Below are 21,386 nucleotides of genomic sequence, written 5' to 3' on the forward strand. Positions count from 1 at the left end.
ACAGGGCCGATGCACTCCGTCCCCTCTCACGGGACAAAGCATTGAGGAAGCAATAGACCGCGCCAACAGGCCGATACAGTATGTAATGTGTGGTCAGGTGCTGTTATTCTTTCCATGCTTAATCTGCAGGATGACAATGTGCACACCGGGGCATGAAGATTACGCCAGGAAGTGTTCTGAAGCAGGGAGACTTAAGGAACATAAATGTTCTCCGTCACAGCACAAATCTGACACAAGAGGTCTTTACGCTACTCTCCCTAGCTTTGTTCCTGTACGGCTCAAGGATTTCCATCCTCGCCGTCCCCCGAACGGTTTCAGTTCCAGGTCAACCAACCAGAATGCCCTGCCGTTGGGACCCGAACTTTGTCTGTTGGACTGTTTCTTCCTGTAATGAGAGAGATTTGTTGTGATTTTCATCATTGTCAGCAATGGCTCATTTAGCCCTCCACCAGATAACAACCTTCTTTCGGTGTGGGTCTCCTGTGAGGTGGGGTGATGGAGCAGGGGGAGAACAAAAAAAGGTGGAGAGCGATTGGAGATGAATTAAGGTGTTTGTTCTGTGTGTGCTGGGTCACACAGTGCACGTCTTTGTGTCTACCCGAGGGGCTGCGAGGGAGGTCACAACACTGACAGACACACAGGTGTGGCCGCACTTGATGAGCCGTGCTGCCAAGTCTGAACAGAGAGATAATGCTTGACCTCTGGAAGGCAGACAGGTAGGAGGAAGGGGGAAGAAGCCGACTTGTGATAGAGGAAATAAGCTTTGTTTTGATCAAATGATTATGAAAAGACATTTTCAAAGTTCACTACATTTTCTGTGTAAATGATTTCATGTGCTTGTAAAGAAATTGTTTTGTCTGTAACTTAAAGTTTACTCCACCTGCAGCAACATGTTTAAAAGAAAACATCAAGTAGAGGTAGCTTATTTCCTTAATGCCTCAGATTTATATTAACTAACTATTTATTGATCACAGGATTAGGTGTATTTGTAAGGGGCTTGGAGTGACAAATCCATGTTTATTTATCAATGGACTCTGCAGGGTTTTAGCATCCTTTCAGCTCAATGTTTTGGATTTAGAGCCCACAATTCCCTGATTTGGTTCACTCTTACTTCTCTCATATAGCATAATTTCCTTTTATAAAAAGCCTGCCACAAAGGATGGGTCTTTCATGCTTTTAGGCTGTAGAAATTCCTCATGACACATAGATGTTATTTAGTATGAAATTAATTTTCTTACATGGGGAAACAAAACGCTGTTCAATGTTTAACCAGATTTAAAGGGGATTAAGAGACAAATATCCTCTATGCAAAAAATAAATAAAATAGAGGAAATCACCAGTCATTGGTAAAAATAAATGGAAGCTTAGAATCAAAATGTTCCTGTTTCAGAGTCATGTGCACAATTATGGCTACAACAAGCTGGAATTAACAGACATGTTGCTTTAGCAAAACTCTTCTTAAAACTTCACAATAGAAATAGAAGCCCAGTGTAGTTTAAGGTTAGCTCTGTTGGAACTACTGGATCAGTGAATATCAGCTGAACATACTACGTACAGACAGATCAGTTTAAACCTCTGCAATCTGACCTCAGGGGGCGCTTATTGTGGTTCAATAAGGATTGAGGGTCAGTAACACTTTTCTGTAATGTATTATACTGTTTTTATCTCTCTTAAATTAGCAATAATTGAAGGGAAGAAGATAAAACATCAATACAACAGTGAATCCAAACTTTTGGATGGTTATGTATAAAAGTGTCCAATGCAATGTCACGAAGAGCACAAAACATGTTCTTATTATTAGTTTTTAAATAAAACTTTTTTGTTGCCAATAGAACACGACATGGCCCTGATAGATCCAGAGGAGGACTCATCACTTTTTTGTCCATCCGGCCATCATATATTTAGACCACAACAGGTAATGTTAAAACCTTTCATACGTTTCTTTAAAGGAGAAGTTACTGCTACTACTGCTGCCATGCAGCTTCATCCAATTAAAACAACTGCAACTGTGGGCAAAACCCCTACAATCCCTCCATTGTGCTGGACCTTCAGCCTGTCAAGACCTACTTTGTTTTCAGCATCCACACTACATCTTCCACCGCCACATTCCCACAGCTCCACTCAAAAAAACCCGGCCTTCTGCGGACAGAGCTGCAGTAGAAAAACAAAAAACCCTTTGCCGGCTTCACATGAGAACACTGCGAGATCCTCATGCGATATTGATGAAAGGCTCCACCCTGACGCGTTATAGATTTTTCTCAGCTTCCTTTGAAGAATATCAGAATCTCTTGTTTTTGTTCAGAGGTTTATCGGGAATGAGAGATGAAAACCTGTTCTCAGGGGAGTGCCGCCGAGATCAGAGATGTGCGCACTCTTCTCTCTCTGACGCGGACGCACCCACGTGGTGAGGATGTCTTTCTAGGGTTGGCAAAAACTGTATTAAATGATCAAACAGAGCTGCAAACTCTGACTTGAGAGTGCTGTCCGGTTGTCCAAAACTCCAAAGTCTGAATGAGAGGAGAGGGACTAAGCTTTGTATGCTCTCATCCCTGGGATGAATGACAGCTAAGTTTTAACTGCCTGCTGCATCCTTCATCTTGGTCCAAAAGTCAGTGAAGAATGGTTTAAAGGGTATTAAGCAAGACATTACAATCAAGTAACCTCTCAAAAAGTAAATTGTCTTTCGCTTCCAAAATTATTTTCTTTACAGCCCCTTTCCTCTGTTCTCTGCCCTCCCAGTTCTCTTTTAACCCGCTCTGTCTGGTAAGATTTAACCATAAGTATGTCCTGTCACCCGCAATCCACAAACTCTCATGGTGGCAGAGCGTTCCTTGCGGCAGACCACAGTTGAATATCTTCTGGGCAGCCCATACTTTTCCAATTCAGAGGTTTTGGCTTCATCAACTTATCGTGGTCGTTTAAACCCTGATACTAGGATCACAGGCAGTGCCAGGGTATCAGATAGTGGACCATCACATATACTAACACACACAAATCATGGTCCGGGTTCTATTTAAGGTCTTGGTACTGAAGCACTGAAGGCATTTGAACAAAACAGCTGGTTATTTTCTCCTTAAGGATCTGACTGCGACAAACTGTAGAGACTGCATCAATATGCAATAGATATGATGTATCACAAAGCATTTGAAGGTATAATGATTTCACAGAGTGGGATGTCACGTGCGAATCATTTAAAATATTTTTTTACGTGAACCCAGAAGGAAATTTGCTCTGCAATGCAAATTCTAATTTGATATCTAATTTTGAATGTTATTCTCTATATAAAACCATGTAGGATGGATGTTGTCTCAGCTTTTATCTTGCAGATACATTTACGTTTCATAATGAAACAAGCTGTCATATTAGTTTCTAAAAACATTAAATGGTGGTTGCTCTGTGTTGATTAAAAAGCCTTCTGTAGTTTAAACATAGTCTGTAATTAATGCATTGGCACAAAAAGATCATTAACCCAATATTCCCAAACTGTTTCAGGTAAGCAAGCAGGAACTAAAGGTATTATTACCATATAACTGTTGGAAGAGTTCCAGAATATTGTACTCAAGTAAAAATAAAAGTTGTTATGTGAAAATGGTACTTTAATAAAAATGTAAAGTAGGTCTGTAGAATGCAGTCTACTTTGAGTAAACGTTACTGCTTCATGTTTTTAAAAGTGGGTGTTATGAATATATATGATACTACTGTTGAAAAACATATAAACAATAAATTGCCCTAAATGTCAACGCATGCACCAATATTGGTGGAACAAGAGCCTTCCTGACCAAACCAACAATAAATTAATTTCTATTGACAGCGTTTTGCAGCCATTATCAGTAATGAACCCTCCCTCTTTATAGTTTAACCCGTTGCTAAGTTACGCAGTGACGTTCTTGTCTTGCGTGTGACGTTTGTACTCACGTGTCTGAACGGCATTCTACGAGTCTCGAGCGCCGCAACGTCCCCCATAATGTGCTCCAGGTTCAGCGTCTCTTCTCTTCCATCCTCAAAGCGGCCTAGCTGTCCCAATATAACCAGTCCCAGTCTCTCTTTAACACCGCTCTCTGCAAAGTTTTCAAACATGGCTCTGCAGTAATAAACATCAATATGGCCTAGCACACCTGGAGGTAAAGGACCCATAAGTATTAGCTGGAGGACCAACCGGGGGCTATATATTGAGCTCGTATCTAGTTTGGTAGCGAGTGTGTGACGCAACATCATCATAGGTGTGTTTGATTGGGGTCACGTTGCGTGCTCACGGGGTGGCGCGATTAATGAAGGCATTCCGAGCTACAATAATGCTAGCTTTAATGATACCTCGTAAGGACGTGGGCCTTGATTTCATGCATTTTTTTTTTGTGCAGTTCATTAAGTGCCAGCTGTGGCTCCCTCGCGCCCACTGACAAGAGAGTAGGCCTGTCAATGAACTTGCATCTCTTCCGGGGTGTCAGCTGCGAGCAGAGCGTCGTCTCTCTGAAGATCCGCACCCGCATCTTCTTCACAGCTGTACCTGTTGATTGTTCTACTTTCTTTTGTTCCATTCTCACACAGTTCATTAGGACCTTTTCATGTTACTTTACTTTGTTTCTCTTATTTATTTATTTTACTTGAAATGTAGTTTCACAAGAACAACATTTGTGTTAAAAAAGTAAACTACTTATGTTAAAAGTAAAATGACTCACTTTTAAAGTAAAGTAGCACATAAAAGACAAGTTACAGTAACGGGAGAAAATATAACCCCCCCTTCCCCCTGCATATAACATCAGCAGTAGGTTAGAGCTATGTCATAGGTCAGACGCATACCATAATCCTGCTGTCACAGCAAAAAGATTGATCATTTCTTTACACTGGGTCCTCATGGCTCAACATTTGTGTAGAGTACCTAACATTATTTAAGTCATTTTTAGAGAAGAGCTATTGCCACTGAGCTGAGTCATTATAACATTAATGAGATTATAACCAGAAGATTTAACATCTTGGTCTTATTATAGGTTAGGCACATATAGCACTAATCACTCATAATTACTCTAAAGATGTTCCATCCATTATCAGTGGATTTGTAAGGCAAAGTTCTTCAGTTTGCAGCTGTCTGGGGATGATGTAGGCCAACAGCTGTTTCTCTACTGTCCACATGTCCTTCTTTCAGAACACAGTGGGACACACCCAACTACAGTGGGACAGTCCCTCAAGGGACACACATGAGGGATGTGACTGTGGCAGTGTTTTAACCACTCTATCTGTGGTGCTGAGTGCTTCTCTTCACAGAGTCATCCACGTGCCTGACCAAATCCGTCCCAGGAGCCACATCTGGAGGCCACATGTGCTCGGGACCCGGGTGGACCGGAGCCAGGACCCAAAACATGCTCAGGGGGACATTTTATGCAAGGCTGGGATTGCTGGATTAACCCGACTGCTTGTCATTTTTAATTACCAGGACTGCTTATTGATGCAAGCAAACAGAGACGTGGAGCGTTAAGTCAGTAGCAGGGGGTACATACAGTACATGGAATTACCTCTGACCCGACTAGATGGGGCTCTACTTTGACAAATTAAAGTCTTCCGACATTCACTGCTTTGTTGTGACCTTTTCATGTTTTGTCTACATTCTGCTAATTAAGAGATTTCCCCTATGCATTCAATTCAAACTGTCCTTTTCTTAAGCTAGTACAATTTGCATGAGATGAGAGGAAAATAATGTAAAATGTTTTCTTGTATGTTTTTGCCATATATCACAAATTCTTTACATTCCCACCAGTCATTTTCCAGTGCTCTTCAAAACAGCCATTAGCTTCCATTTTATTTCAGGTCACTACGCAAATCAACTTGCAGAAGCTTGAAACTCGCTCTAGCTGTAAAACTTTACAGCGAATGTATCATGTTTTATGTTTGTCTGACTTATGGTGCATGTATGTCCCGGGAGAAGCTGACCCCCCTACACTTTTAACTACATGTAAGTACCAAATTTATACAAACACAAACGGTTATGTTTAATAATGTTCTGCTTAAAAACTTTACTTCAGTGTGTTGTTTTTTTTAGTAATAACTAAAATAGTCACTTCCTGACTTGATTACTTTGTGGTCATTGTTTTTACAGCAACAAGCAGACAAATCGGCCAGTGCATCTCAGCATGAGGCTTTCAGCAGAGCATATCTGCAAGAAGAAAACACAATAAACATTTGCCCATCAAGAAGGAAACACATTCACCTGTGTATTCAAAATAAACCAGATTAGAAATTCACTCCAACCAGATCAGGCCCGTGAAACTTTGTTAACAAAGCAGTATCTATATGCAAATGTTTACCTTTATGAAAACTCCCTATGGTAGCTCCAGTAAATTTGAATAAGAAACTCAAGGAAATTAAACTATTTCAGAGCTATTGACCCAAAAATAGATGCAATGTGTCTTCATCCATTACTACTGTTTGTCAAATGAAAAATAAAACCCACGGGAATGTTAGAAATGTGGGCTTTTAATTGGTTGATGATAGTCAATGGTGAGTTATGATCTTCTGGCAAACTTCTGACTGTCATCACATTAGACTCATTCGCATGTGTATAAAAAGTGAACTTTTGGACATGCTGTGACTCATCACTGATTAATTCAGAATGGCTGGATTGTCATAATGTTTACTAAACGTTGACTTGATGCTGATCTCATTTACAACAAAAGTGACCTATTTCTAGCCAACTTTCATTAAAATGTGAAGTCATCTTGCTTTGTTTACACAGGGTTTGTAAATCAAGATTCAAACTCACTCCAAACAGTGGTGGCGTCTAACATTAGTTCGATGCCTCACAAGCTCTCCTCTTTCACAACAACGTTCTCTGCCCTTTGATCGATGCCGACTCTCCCCCGATGCTTGTGAGCACCACTTGTGTGCTCTGACACATTTACAACTGTTGTGGATGTTTTTTTGAAGTGTTTTCAGAAGTTTGGGACTAACTCAAATTTTCAGGACACGGAGGAGTCTCTGTCAGATGTCCCAAGTGGGATCACAAATCATGCTTTTGCTCTTTGACCCGGGTTGGATTTCACTCTGCAGTTATGCAACAGCGTTTAAAGGAGTTTTTGTGTCATGTGGGGCACTGATATTGACTGTAATCAGATTATAAGAACCAACATCCAATTCAGACATTTATTGGCTGCATATTCAATACAGTATGTTTTCATTGCATGCATACAAAGACTAATAACCTAAAATCTAACTGCCCCATAAGTAAACATGTACATGTAAATTCAAATTTAGTACTTTGCTGATGTGTTTTTTTAATGATGTATTTCTGCTCTTAAAAACTGTAGGAAAAACATCCGTAGCTGCCAATGCACTCATTCACGTAGTGCGAATTTCCAAGAGGTCAACGACATGTAAGCAGTAGAGTATAACAGTCCTGTGTGTGCCCACTCAGACGGAAAGAAATGGATGTACAGGGGGACCTGAAAAGCTTTTTGCAGCTAGCTCTGGGTCTTGTAGCGGCTGGAGACTTTCATTGTAGATTAGTGTCAGCAGGTAACAGCAGTGCGCGGCCCATAAACCTTCTGGGACTGACATCTGCAGGCGGGACATCAGTAGGCAATGAAACAGAAGGATATGTGAGATGAAAAAAGAATAAAGGGACCTACAGCTGCAGCGCTAAACAGGAAGAGATGAAGAATCAGACAGTGGTAAAAGGCTGAGAAGACAGCTGGCAGTTTAACAGTTTGAGGTATTTGTAGATTTGATCTTTTCGTGGTTAATTCTAGATTTTATCGTTAAAACTGCATAACATATCATTTATAGTGTAATAGCTATTGGCTAAAGTTTGGTAGCGGAAGATGAAAACATGTCAAAAACTGCAAGCTACATTCCCTGATTTATAACTGAAATTTGCAGAAACCCATGCATCCTAATGAGGGGAAGTCTGAGAGGCAGCAGGCGTGAGTCTCTGCTGTCAATCACTCCTGGCCTATTAGTTAGCCGGCAGGGGGCTGGGAGGAGAAAGGGAGCGTATCATTTCTTGTGTTGGTTTGAATTTCTGGAAATTGAAATTCCTTCCCTACCAAGCATTCTTTAAGGAGCTTTGATATGGGGGAAAAAAAATCTATTATAAGATCAAATCAAAGGGGTTAAATCTAACCTTAAATCCTTCCTTTCTCAATGGCAAGAGCTCTTTGTCCCATTATATCAGCGATAATACCATATAAATTGGAGCATGTCAGATTTGTTCCAAAAAAGGTGCAGGAAAACGCTGGCATCCTTTCAAGGAATGGGTGTGTCTGGAGCAGCTTGTCAGTTTGAAAAGGTCAAAGTGACTTTTGTTTTGTATCAAGCTAAAAAACTTGGACTGACGGCGGTTTTTAGACAACCCTAATTAGGTTTTCAAAGACAACAAAATTGCTTTGCAATTGAAAGAAAAAATAATTGCGTTCATGCATGCAACTCTGTTTGACTGCACTGTGCATACTGTGTGCACGCACTGAGCAAACTTCTTACCAGACCCAGAGTTAGTCATGCCTGGCACTGGTCCCCCAATATGAGGGATATTCAATCCTTCTTCCTCTCTAACTTTAGGGCTCAATAAAGGAAAATTGCAGTGCCCCTCTAGGAGAAGTCTTTATGAAAACAGGTCCTGTTCAGTGCCTCACTCTGGAGTATGTAATCACAGGTTACAGGGGACAAACAAAATGACATTTCATACACCACTAGGTCCAGCTTTGAGGTTTTTTTTCTTGCTGTGTGGCACTTTCAACTCAGACTCACTTCATGGTGTGGGGAGAGAAATATGTCTTTTTTTGACACAAGTTTATGGCCTTCATTACACGTCAAGTCTGTAAAACTTTAGTAAATGTTAGTGATGTTCTAGTTTGACGTAATCTTCTTGACTCTTGAAGTGTTCCCCTGTGTCTATTTTTCAGGGCGGGACAGCTGCACCGCGAGATGAAATAAAAAGTTTAGAACTTTAATAAATACATATATTTTCTTGCTTATATAAGTCTACAGTTAATAATATATGGAGAAGTTAATCATTTTAGCACAGGGCTAGAGCTTTACGATCTGTCCCACTGACTATTTTATTTGCTTCACCCTTTCCAATGACATCACAACATCCAGTTGAAAGGACAGCAAAATTGACAGACAAATCGAGCGGTGAAGCTACTGTGAGGGATTTACGGGGCTGGAAATCCCTTTTATCTTAGTTTTGACTTTGTTTACTTTAGTCGGAGAGGCTTAGATCACCGCAATTTCATGATCTTCGCCATCGCTGCTTGCAGGTTTTGGTTGCTCAGTTACGGGAGGCGCAACAGGAGCTCAAAGGATAAAAGAGACATGGCTGGTGTTTTCTACACTTTTTTATCAGAAGCAACATATAACAGAACAAATACTTTGATTTATGACCAAATACCTGTAAAACTAATGACATTCCCATTTGCCTGCGCTAAGTGTTTAGTGCTAATGGGGAAATGTTAGCATATCATGCTAGACTAATAGGCTTTTACACAGCATATTATCTCCTGTCTAGCCTTGGGCTAAGAGTTGACCCTGGGGTAGTTTTCCCCCTTTTCACACACACACACACACACACACACACACACACACACACACACACACACACACACACAGCCCCGTTTCACACTGGCAACGTTTAGCTCCGTGTTGAGTTGATTTTCAGGGGATAACCCTGCGAACTCGAGGCTAACTTGTTTCCAGAGCAGGGCTAGCAAGACCTATGCTCACATTGGGGCTTGCCCATTTAGGAATCTGCCAGGATTGTGCCAGGGTGAAAGCTCACTTGACAGCACCCTGAGCCCCAGGCTAACAGCTCACTTAGCCTGTGGCCCTTAAAGGTGCTTTTACACCTGTTCAGTTTTTTTAAAGCCGATCTCAGGTCTGTTTGACCGGTTGGCGTGAAAGCTTTCAATCGAACCCTGGTGCGGACCAAACAACCGAACCGACATGGCTTAAAAATGTGTGAAAAAAAGAAAAAAAAAACAGCCACATGACATTTTATGATAGCAAATATGTGGTTTTAGCATGATTTCAAAAGCTAAACAACTCACAGGGTATGGTCAGATTACTTTGAAATGTAGTCAGTTACTGAATACAAAATATATAGCAATATTTTTAATTAAAGAAATCTAAAAATCTAAATTATTTTAGGCAGTGTTTATATCGTTTAAACAGAAGGTGTGGTCTTTGCCTCTCCATGCACATCCAATATTTGGGTATATTTTAGTCTATATTTAAGCAGATGCAGATGGGCAGAGAAAATGAAGAACTTTGAGAAACTTTGAGAATGTCAGTTTGCCCTGGGGAAAAACCCACAGGGTCCAAACGTTTCTTTGGCACGATTCCAAATTACCTCATGTCCGTGCGACTATCCTTGCGGAAAGTATAACTGAGGTTTAAGAGGGTAAACATGGCAAACATTATACCTGCTTAATTTGAACAAGTTAGCATAGTCACTATGAGAAATTTAGCATGCTTTTCTGAGCATTTAGCTTGAAGCAGCAACAGCTTTTGGTTTTAATTATCGTTATTAAGATTGCTATAACACTAAATAGTTATAACCATGTTTGGCGGCCTCAACCAAACCATCTCAAATGAGCCTCTGTGTTCATGTGCATCTAATCAGGGATCATCTTTCAGACATTGCCTACTTCATAGTCCTTCCTTTTTACCTATTGTGACTTTAATCCATATCTACTCTAAAGTGGTGACACATTCAAACCAGCTGTCGTGAGGGTCTCAGATCCAGAGGACTAGACATTGTCATGCAACACACTGAACTGAAATGATACCAGCAGACACAAAGATAAAGGTTTAGATAAACAGACAAACACAAACACACTCAATCAGACCGGGTGGAACTGTCATACCACTACAGAGACGCTGCTGATTGTACAGACACCAGCGTCGGCCTCATATCATCCCAAAAAGATGAAAGACTGGATTCTCCCTCTTTGCAATCAAGATGCGCACCGAGATTCAAAATATGAAACCTTTCTGTCTCCGAGGGAAAATTGAAGAAAGCAGAGAGGCTCAATCAGTTCGGAGTGTGATGAGATCACGAGAAAATGATACGCATCTTTTGTTTTGTCTTATCGGGATGAAAACAAACATTTTGAGTGAAAGCATCAGACGAAGGCTCAACTTGAATGGACGGCTCGAGGGGATGCTGGATCCAATTTACTCGAGGTCTCACAATGGCACAACGAAAGCAGCAAGAGGCACATGAAACGCTTTAAAATCACCCAGATACATCACATACTGCACTAAAGACGTAATTTAAGAATTTGAAGTTATTATACTTGTGTTCACATAATGCAGTTAGAGGATGCCACCATGTTCACATTACAGTGCGTTGTCTTGGTTGGCTTCCATGTGGTCGGTGACGTAATGTGCTCACTATGTCACATTGTGGAGGGACATAGAAATCATAGGTTGAACCACAATCTGATTACAGAGACACAGACATACTGCATTAAAGTTCAAAAGCTCCTCTTGTAGAGTCTTTTGAGTGGTTGGTCTTTTGGAACATGTCATCACAATGCCATGTCGAACAGTGTGTCCTATTGTCTGCTCAAGGCCAGAGGTACAGAATAGCAGGAATGCTACACTTGCTGCTTGTACATGGTAGTTAAAAAGGACCCATTGGCAGAAAAAGACCCCACATGTAGACAGTCACAAAGAACAAGGCACCTCCAACATGTAATGCAACTCCAAAGTAATAACAAAGCTCCCATGGCAGGTGATGGACGTACAGTAAACAGTCTCATGCCAGTAAGAGGGTAGATTTAGCCCCCCGAGGACTTTCTTTCACCAACAGCCACAGCTCAAATAGCTAGAACCTCTTATAATTACCGGCTTGTATTTCATAGAAATATGCAGGCATATGTATGAGGATGTGTTACAGATACATTAAATACAGGTCATTCATAAAAGGCATGTGTTACCATGTGGGACTCAGATTCAGTAGTCTGGCGACTTGTGTTTCTTTTCCCGCTGAGCACTGTTGAAACGACGTCCTCGTTTTGCTAGACGTCAGCAATTTTCTTTGCTGAGCACAACTGATAGAAGTGAAAATTTTGACCCAAGATGCAATAATCTTGCATTAGTTAATGTATACAATTTTCAAATAACACAGGGTTTTCATCGTTGTCTCTAAAGAATTCCTGAAGTGCACTTCCACATAAGCCTGTTTTTATTTGAACTTTCAATTTGTACACAAAAAACTGAAAATTGAAGATGAAATTTCTTGGCTGAAGTTGCGCTATCGATAAAACCACTGCAATGTCACAAATTTAATTCCACTGATAATATTAAAAATAATGACAATACCAGTTCTGTGTGGAGCGATGAGGGGTCTATAACTTTCCTTCCCATGTTGTTTTCGTTTCAGATTTGACTGGCATTCTCTTACTTAAGTCATCTCGCCTGCAGGAGACTATGTGCCACCAGCTGTTTATCTTGATGAGCCCATCTCTTAACATTCACACAACACCAGTCAATGGAAAAGTACATTAATGTAATAATCTCGAAAACAATCTATTGCCAAATGAGGTAGCGCAACAGTGATTGAGCATATGGCCCACTAATGAAAGAAAGCCTTGCATTCGTAGTATTACGATGAACTGAGTGTTTGCAGTGACATTCCTGACAAAAGACTCTGGTGAGATCCCAAAACACACCTGCAGTTAACGCTTATTGCCATAAGTGCAGCCAAAGACAATGAAACTTTAATTGGCATTTTCTTTTGCCCATTTTCTGGAAATTCAGTTCAAATTCACACTTTGATTAAACAGTAAGGAGACTAATGAGATTAAATCTGTATGAAATATAGTTGTAATGTTTTGCAAGATACATCTACTCTGTCTGCTGTTTCTCTGTTGTTAACATTGATCAATGCAGAATGTAGCACTAAAACGCACAAAGACACTTAGTTTGGACATCCTTGCTTCCTTTTATGGACTTACTTTCACTTTTGTTTTTTCCAACTTTGTAATATTTTCTCCTAATCTGGTCATGGTACATCCATCCTGTGAGATTTTTCAAATTGGAAAAACTCCCCGCACAACAGATGTATAAGTGATTTAAGGTGTCATGTAACTGACTGGTAAACACACAAACCTAAATAGTCCTTGCAGTCCTTCATGTAGCCGCATCATCCTCTGTCCCCCCCCCCCCCCTCTCTCCACCTCTGGACAATCTATTACTCACCTCTCCACCAGCACACACTCACTCCCATGGCCGACAGCCGTCAAGGCCCCAGATCACAACCTCTGTCTAATTTATGCCCAACTGTGCTGCGAGGCCACGTGCCTGTTCGTGTTGTTTATGTGGGAGCTGCCGACAGGGCATTAGAGGTTTGACACTAAAGTCGTGCTTTCAACTGAACTCTGAGGTCGAGCATGGTGCAAACCAAATTCACTTAAGAAAAGAAAACTGTTTTGAATTCCTTCCAGGACAGGAAGTGAAGGCTACGTCTATACTTTTTGTTGTTGATGTAACTGACTTTTATTAGAAAGGGAGGTGAAGATCTGGAGCATTTAAAAAGATTTCTAAGGTGTTTTCCAGGAAGAAGTGTGGAGAAAAGGTTTATAGAAGAGAAGTTAGGCACTCTGGCACTAGACTATAACTAATGGATGGTAGTTCTTCATGAGGTACACATCGTAACTGTCATACACATCTCTGTTTTAAATCCAACTCCTTTGCTTTCTCTCATTTTCTGTCTCATTCTGTCTTTTCAGGAACCATAATTGCCCTCAACAGCCGCTGGAAAACTTGGAAGATAATTCCGTGAAAATAAATCCTCTGTTTTGACATAATTACATCTGTACAGAGAGCAACTCTGACCCCCTTTGAGACTCACTGTCTTTACTGTCTGCACGAGTAAACAAAAGGTTTCTGAAAGTGCTGTGTTGAGGATTTTGGAAGAAGAAAAAAATTTGTTTGAAAAAAAACCTTTTTGACGAGTGATGTCAAAATGGAAGACAGAAACTGGATGTCCTGAGAAATGGAAATTACCCTGTGAATTTCTTAATGAGGGGGCATGCAGAAAAAAATGAATAACAACACATTGATTGGCCTGGTTAACTTAACTTTTTAACATGAAATAAGTGAAACAAATGAAAATACAGAGTGCACAAAAGACACACATAATCACTGCTGTGCATTACTGTTTCTCTGTAAGCCTTCTGACCCTTAGAAGTTGCACATTGAGCCGGTGGTGACTGCGAGGATCCATCATTACTCTCAATTTAGCACCGAGTCAAGCGCCACCCTCCGTCCTTATGCACATGCATACAGACTGATGATATTTTCATAACCCGGTTATGGTGAGGTAATAGGCTATAATGGAAGGCCTCCACCAACAGCTGCAGTGAGGATGACATTGGCTCCGGACCCTGGGATCTAAAATGGACTGCAATCTTTCCCTCACACCTCGGCTCTGAAACCAATCTGATTCACACAGAAACCACAGAACAGGGAAATAATGAAAAGCTGCCACTGTAAAGCCAGAATGTTGTCAGTATTGGGGTTTTAAAGGGTGGATTGTCTTTGAAGGATTTCGTCATACAGGATAAATAGATATCATTTGTCATCAGCTTTTGGGGTGTAGTTTAGATTTAGTCTAGTGGGTGTAGTACCTGCTCACAAATTAAATAGGTGCAATGTCAAAAGCTGACAATTTAGAAAGAAGGAAAGAAGGTGTGGTGGTTCAGAACATTTGTTTTCATTCGCTCCTTAGTAATACTTTCCTGAAGGACCAGCAGCGATGACAGAAAAATAAAATACAGATTCATTAGTTATTAGACTTATAAATTACTTTGAACTGGAACAAAAACACCCGGAACAATTAGCCAATAATATACCCATAACTGAACTCGACAAACAGCGTAATGATACACTTAAGCGGCCGAGATAATAAATAACAAGAGCGCTCAGGAAATCCTGCTTTAGTCTCGAGTCGGTCACCTAAATATACATTACTCACCAGCAACGTTACAATCAGCCATCATGCATAAAATAAACACAGTTCACCGTCTTTATTTTCAAAAGTAAATGGAAACAATTAGCTTGGAGCTTCAGTGGCCAGAGGCTCAGCCAACATCTGTATGTTGTCGCAGCTGTCCACATGAAACATGATGAGCGCGTTTGTGTATTTATGTGAGTGTGGAGGAGGAGGAGGAGGAGGAGGAGGAGGAGGATGAGGGGGGTGGTGACACCAGCCATTCAGGTATTTTTCATCCGCAGATAACACAACTATTTCAGACGTTTTCTCTTAATGCTTACAATCGTTACCTGCTTTTTGACAAGTCATTGATGGGTTTAGTGAAAGGTGGATTGTGGGAGTTAATTTAATGAACTTTTAATGCTTTAGGTTTTAATTTAAATAATAGGTTTTTACCAATAATGATTTAGAAAAAGGACTGAAATACTCATACTGAGTGACAATCTACAAATTGCGGTGGACTGTGGACCACTGTGGTGTGTTTGTTGTGCTTTGCCATCAGTGTGTAACGGGTTGTTTGTGGCAGGAGAGTGAGGGTGTGGGGGGGGGGGGGGGTCCTTGGGGACAGTCGGGTCAGTCCTCCCAGACCAGAAGGGAACAGGTGGCTATTCCTGTAACCAGGCCTTCCCCTTAATACCAGTGTGCAGAGTGAGCATGGTGTTAACACTTTTACAGCCCCCCTGGGCAATGTAAGACCCCTGGCAGGCCTGTGTAAAAGCCTGTGGTGACAGGTCACCTTGGCAGAAGGTGGCACTGTCTGCCTGGGCGCTCCGCCAGGTCACACGGGTCAGATCTGCGGACAGACACGCACAACTCAGCATTAAGATGCTGCTAGAGACAAATGCACAGACAGGTGGTGTGTGTGTATTTACGCTTTACACGAAGGGCTCTATTATCATTATACAGATTTCTTAGTGTCAAAGTGATGATATTATTTATTTACTCACAATAAAATGTTTGGAAGTTGGCTCCTTATTCCATTTACCAATATAATATCCTATTTTTCAGTCTGGGGTTGGAGTTTGTATATGGCTACCTTTTAAGAGTTGTAACAGGGTAGATTGTGACTGCAGCTGAGGTGGGATGTGCATGTCATAATCACTGCAAGTGAGGTCAATGGGTTGAGGCACGTTGTGTGGTAGAAAAATGCATTGAGGGAAATGAAAACCAATCAAAAAAGTGGAATGTTTGATTCCACCTTTTAGCAAAAAAAATCTTTTTTATCTATTTTTTTCTATTATTCTATCTATTTTTTTTAAACGTACATAAGACACATTAAAAGTAAATGAAAGACACTACAGAGAGTCAATCATTTTTCCCTTAGAGGAACTATGACACAACATCTAAAGTCAAAATGTATTTAAATATTCAATTATCCACAATGTTCTATAGTGCAAGGACTGTCTACTGTCTATTGATTTTCCTTTTTTCACACTTAAATGATTACTGGATGCAAACTACATATGGGATTTTATACTGGCTCATTGACTCTCATTGAGATCAATATGGGTTATGTAGGCTGAATTAAGGCAGAGAGCCATTAGCCATAGCACAACCATCACTATCCCCAGGTAAAGAGATGAACACTTTAATCCCTGCATAGCCTGTTATAGAAAATATCCCAATAAGATATCCAGTGTTTCTGACCAATATAAATGTAACAACAACTATCCAGTGGTGACTTTCCATATATTTTCTTTTAAGTGTGTAGTAGGTAAAAGGGAATTTATTCTCTAAGTAACTGAGTACCAGTGACCAGCACCATACCAGTAAGGGGATTCCTCTCCAGCTGGAATCATATAAATCAGTCAAAATGATCACATAGCTTCTAACCTTTATCTTTCAACACCTGCAGCGACTTAAAAGCTTTAGCTTAACAGAATGAGGGAAGGTAAATTAATTTCCATTTAGGTACTTTCATCGTGTGGATGCTATGTTTCAGCTAAATAAACTCATCACCTTTGGGTGATAGATGCATGTCCTTCATCATGAGGCCTGCATTAGGGGTGAGACATCAAAGGCATTGCATCCTCATAAATACGGTCGCCTATATCATTCATCCAATAACCTTTTAGCTCAACGGGACTGTGTTGCTCTCACAAGATAAAGCCATCGTTGATTCATGGATCAGCTATAATGAAGAGAGGCTAGGATTTCACAGGGACACACTATTAAGGACAAACTTAAGGCTCAGAACATCCTAGTTAATGTTGCAGGTCCAGAAATTTGCCTGCGGTGATGTATAGGAGCTGCCGGCTGACATTAGGAGTAACATTCTCCTGGCTCAACAGGCTGCATGGCTTGGATTAGTATGTAAAGTGCTTCATTTGTTCTACTGGGAAAGCTGAGCCTGGCCTGATCAAAGAGAGATACTGCTGTACCTTAATACAGCCTCACAGAACCATGAACACGGCTGTTGACTTTTAGACTTCCTCTTATGCAAGTTACATTTTTTAAGAATGAGTTTGACCGCAACTGACTCTAAATTAATTCCATATGTCTCATGTCAATAAATAAGATATTAAAGTATTTTCCTACTCTTCACTTGGCTTACATTTGGTCTTGATTTCCCAGAGCTAATATGTCCTGTGCGCCCCGGGGCGGCAGTGACACAGCAGCTTATTGAGAAACCAGCCAGTCCGTCAAAATTATGAGCAATATCGACCCAGCGAGGGAAGATATCCGACATCAACAGGGTGTATTTCTCCTTCGTTAGTTCAACACATGTGTATTGTCTCTAAACACATTCCGTCATCCAACACAATACTGAGTTTCACAGAACCATCAGAGGAACAATCACAGGGAACAAACTGGTACAATACAGCTATTGAGTGTGGTTATATAAGCTGCAGGCTCATGGCCAAGCTGTCCACATCTGTTCACTTTTTTTTTTTAACCTGCACAGTGATATTTATAATCTGAAGGTCTTGGGCAGTACAAAAAGAAGGATGACAAATTGGTTGACTTCGGAAACTTTACTAAATTCAGTGTTTTGTCTAGTGGTCATGCAGGAGTATACAATATGTGCCTTGTTTGGAGTCTTTCTCACACAAATGAACAGAAGGTTGATCAGTTCTTCCAGCGGGAGCCTTTGCTCACTCTTCCTAACTATCCCTGGCCCCAGCTCTAAAGGGGGAAGACATAAATCTCACCCCTTAAGAGATTACACACTATTAAAGGCATATGATCCAGGTTGGATGGAAAGCAGAGCTTTGGAGGTGGGCTACAGGAAAGACTCCAGCTCGCCTGGAAGGACTCTGGCTGACACACTGGCCCCATTCTCGGTTAATTACTGGACTCCTGCCGTTATATCTGATTGCTGATGGTCAAAATCCAATCTAGTGTTGTATATCAAATCTAAGCGACGGGTCGTACTATATCTATACATGCATGGTTATGTAATGGCCCAGTGACCAACATAGTCAAACAGAACTGGACATGAAAACAATTTTGTATTCATGCTCTCAGAGATGTACTAAATTAAGATATATGATGCGTCATTGTGCCGGTTGATAAAGCAGTAACACATTGTCAGATTAGCACACTTCAAGGAATGGATGGATGGTAAAATAGCTGGAATAAACACAATCCAAGGGCTAAATCTTTAGTCACATATTTGGGGCGACCAACCAGGTTGGCAGGCGTTGTCGAACCCCCTCCCCCAACCAACCAATATGAAGCAAGACGAGTTCAGTGACCATCCAGGGTGTTTGGAGTGGGTAAACACTGACTAATAATAAAAAGAAATAACTTTGTTACTTTTGATGACTGATCATCAAAAATAATGGGGGAAGGGATAGTGTCCATTTTTCAAATACTGGGGGAGGGGGGGGAGGTGGCGTGATCCCCTGACCTTTGAGGTAAACATGCACTTGACACAATCTGTAGAAGAAAAATAGCTTTGTCTCCGTGATAACACTTCACCAGACACAATCACTCTCATACAACTTGCAGTCATTTGCACTCTCAACATGGAAGCCTCTTGGGGAAATTATTCTTAATGCACTCCTATGGGTTGCTATTAGGTATGAAAAATGCTGAGTGGCCTTAACGAGTCCCTGTTGTCTCAGTTTTCATTGTCAAAATCAGCATTAATAATCGCTGAGTTGCTTTCCCCTAGGAGAATGCTATGAAAGGCAAAGAGAATGGTTAACCGTTTATGGTGTCTCCGCATGTCAAGATAAAATACAAGACAAATGCAGTGTCATGCCAAAATGAGTCTCTCATTCACTCATTCACAAGTCCTTTTATATGTAGACCCTCAACAGTAAATTATACATTTAATAAATTGAGATGTCAGACATTTATCAATCATCTTCATTTTGCGCTATGGCAAAAGTCCAGAGATTACCATAGTCATTCTGGTCCGTCCTGCAGAGACAATGAAATTCTGTGTGACAATCCATTCCAATTGCTGTTAAGATTTTTCAGTCTGGACCAAAGAATTGCGCCGATCGATCAGGGGAAACTGCAGCCCCTTGAGCCGCACTGCTATCGTGAGCAAAAAACACACATGCAATTTAGCTTCATTTAATCTTATTGCATGACTACGCCTGGTCTAGCTCTAGGAGACAAACAATACTGAGGATAGATTGATTAGTTTCATAGTTATTCATGGATCCATCTTGAAAGTGTAACCCCACAGGGTGTTTTTGTTAACTGAGAGAGTAGACAGAGGTGGGATCTGGAGATGATAATCTCTATATGATCTTTCAACCTCTGGCATGTCCTTAAAGGATGTTAACCCTTTCAACTTAATGATACTCATTAGATACAGACTGCCACATTCACACTCAAAATCCCATCATTTCTAGATCGATGACACCCATGGGAACAGCATAAACACACGCATAATTGTGTCTATATAACCTCCGTAAAAATTACATAAAACAAACGAACACATGCGGTGTGTTTGTGGTTACTAAACACACTCCAACTGACTGTGAAGCGCTCCTTCTCTGACAGTTGAACAAAAGCTGCTCTGTTTGAAACAAAACATCAGAATGTGCAAGAGGCCCCAGACTTCACTTGGCTTCCCCCCAAGCTCTCCAATGGCTCATCAAAGTGAGAATAAGGAAGGAACTCCGCTGCGGTTTCATGGCAAGCTGAAACATGGGCTCAGCCTTTGAGACAACGTTTGAAAAATTGACATCTCCTTCTTTCTTTTTCATTCAGGGTTTGTAGTGAGAACACTAGATAAAGAAACATATCAGTTGTGCTATTAAAACGAGTTGAAAAACATATCTTTTGAAATCACATAAGGAGTGTCATTCATCCCCACTCAAGGCCAATATATATCTAAAATAAGAACTTCCACGCCTCATCTGGAGGCAAAACCACTTGGCAAAAGAGAGGCTCTTACAGCAGACTTAAACACCCTATGGTGGAGCTGATGAATCAAGACAAGTTTGTTAATGTATCTGTCCCTGGGTGGTTGGGTGGGAGGCAGGCGTCTGGCCAGTCAAGCGGGTAGGGCGGCAGGCCAAGGTCCCTAGATGGCAGAATGACAGACAGAAGGGGGGGAATGGCTGGACGAGGTGCCTGGGAACCTTGCTCTAAGAGGATGACAGCTCAATAAGTCAGGCCCTGATAAAGCAGTCAGGAGTGACAATCTCTGGGCCCCAGCCAACGCAGCGTCCGTCCTGCTCAGATAAAGTGAGACAGGCCATCCATCAGTCCGGAGACAGGGAGCTGGACCCATGCTCTCCCGCCTCAATGGAAACGACTCAATGACCAGCCGCTGTTGGAATGCGCGGAGCCTCTTGCTCTGGAGAGGCAGCATAGGGAGGAACAAAGATGGCTGTGAACCCTCTCTGGAGGAATCACGCATAGAGATTAGCAATGACGCGTCGCCTGTTAAGAGGTAGAAGTGCCACATCTCTGCTTGAAAGGGTTGAGATTGTGTCTGACAATGGCGGGGACAAGGCGCGTCTCCGGCTAAGAGGACCACCGCGGCTGCAGACAGCAGGCCAACACTAGCGAACCTTCATACCATAATGAGAAAGCAATAAGCCATGGAAAACTGCAATTGTCACACAATACATTCCACATGTCAAGACAGCGCAAAGGCAGACAAAGCCAGTGTCCCGAGGAAATGAAAGAAAATACCATCTCCGAGTCTCTTTCTAAAAAAGGATGTGTCGATATAACACGTTACACATTTTCAGAGAGAAAAGGAGATGTCATTTCAGATAAAAGCCACATGATTGGATGCACAGAAGAAAATAAAACAGTTTTCAAATTGCCAAGAATCTTGTGAATACACAATACTGTAAATTGAATTATTCAGTGCAAACATCTTCACCTGGCAAAGCCTCTTCACTGCCTCCTCTGTATGGACAACCTCTCCTGCTTACTGCTCTGTCTATACGCACACAGCTTTGTATCATGGTCTCAAGCC

The sequence above is a fragment of the Anoplopoma fimbria genome, chromosome 17 (assembly GCF_027596085.1).
Source record: "Anoplopoma fimbria isolate UVic2021 breed Golden Eagle Sablefish chromosome 17, Afim_UVic_2022, whole genome shotgun sequence".
Lineage (NCBI taxonomy): Eukaryota > Metazoa > Chordata > Actinopteri > Perciformes > Anoplopomatidae > Anoplopoma > Anoplopoma fimbria.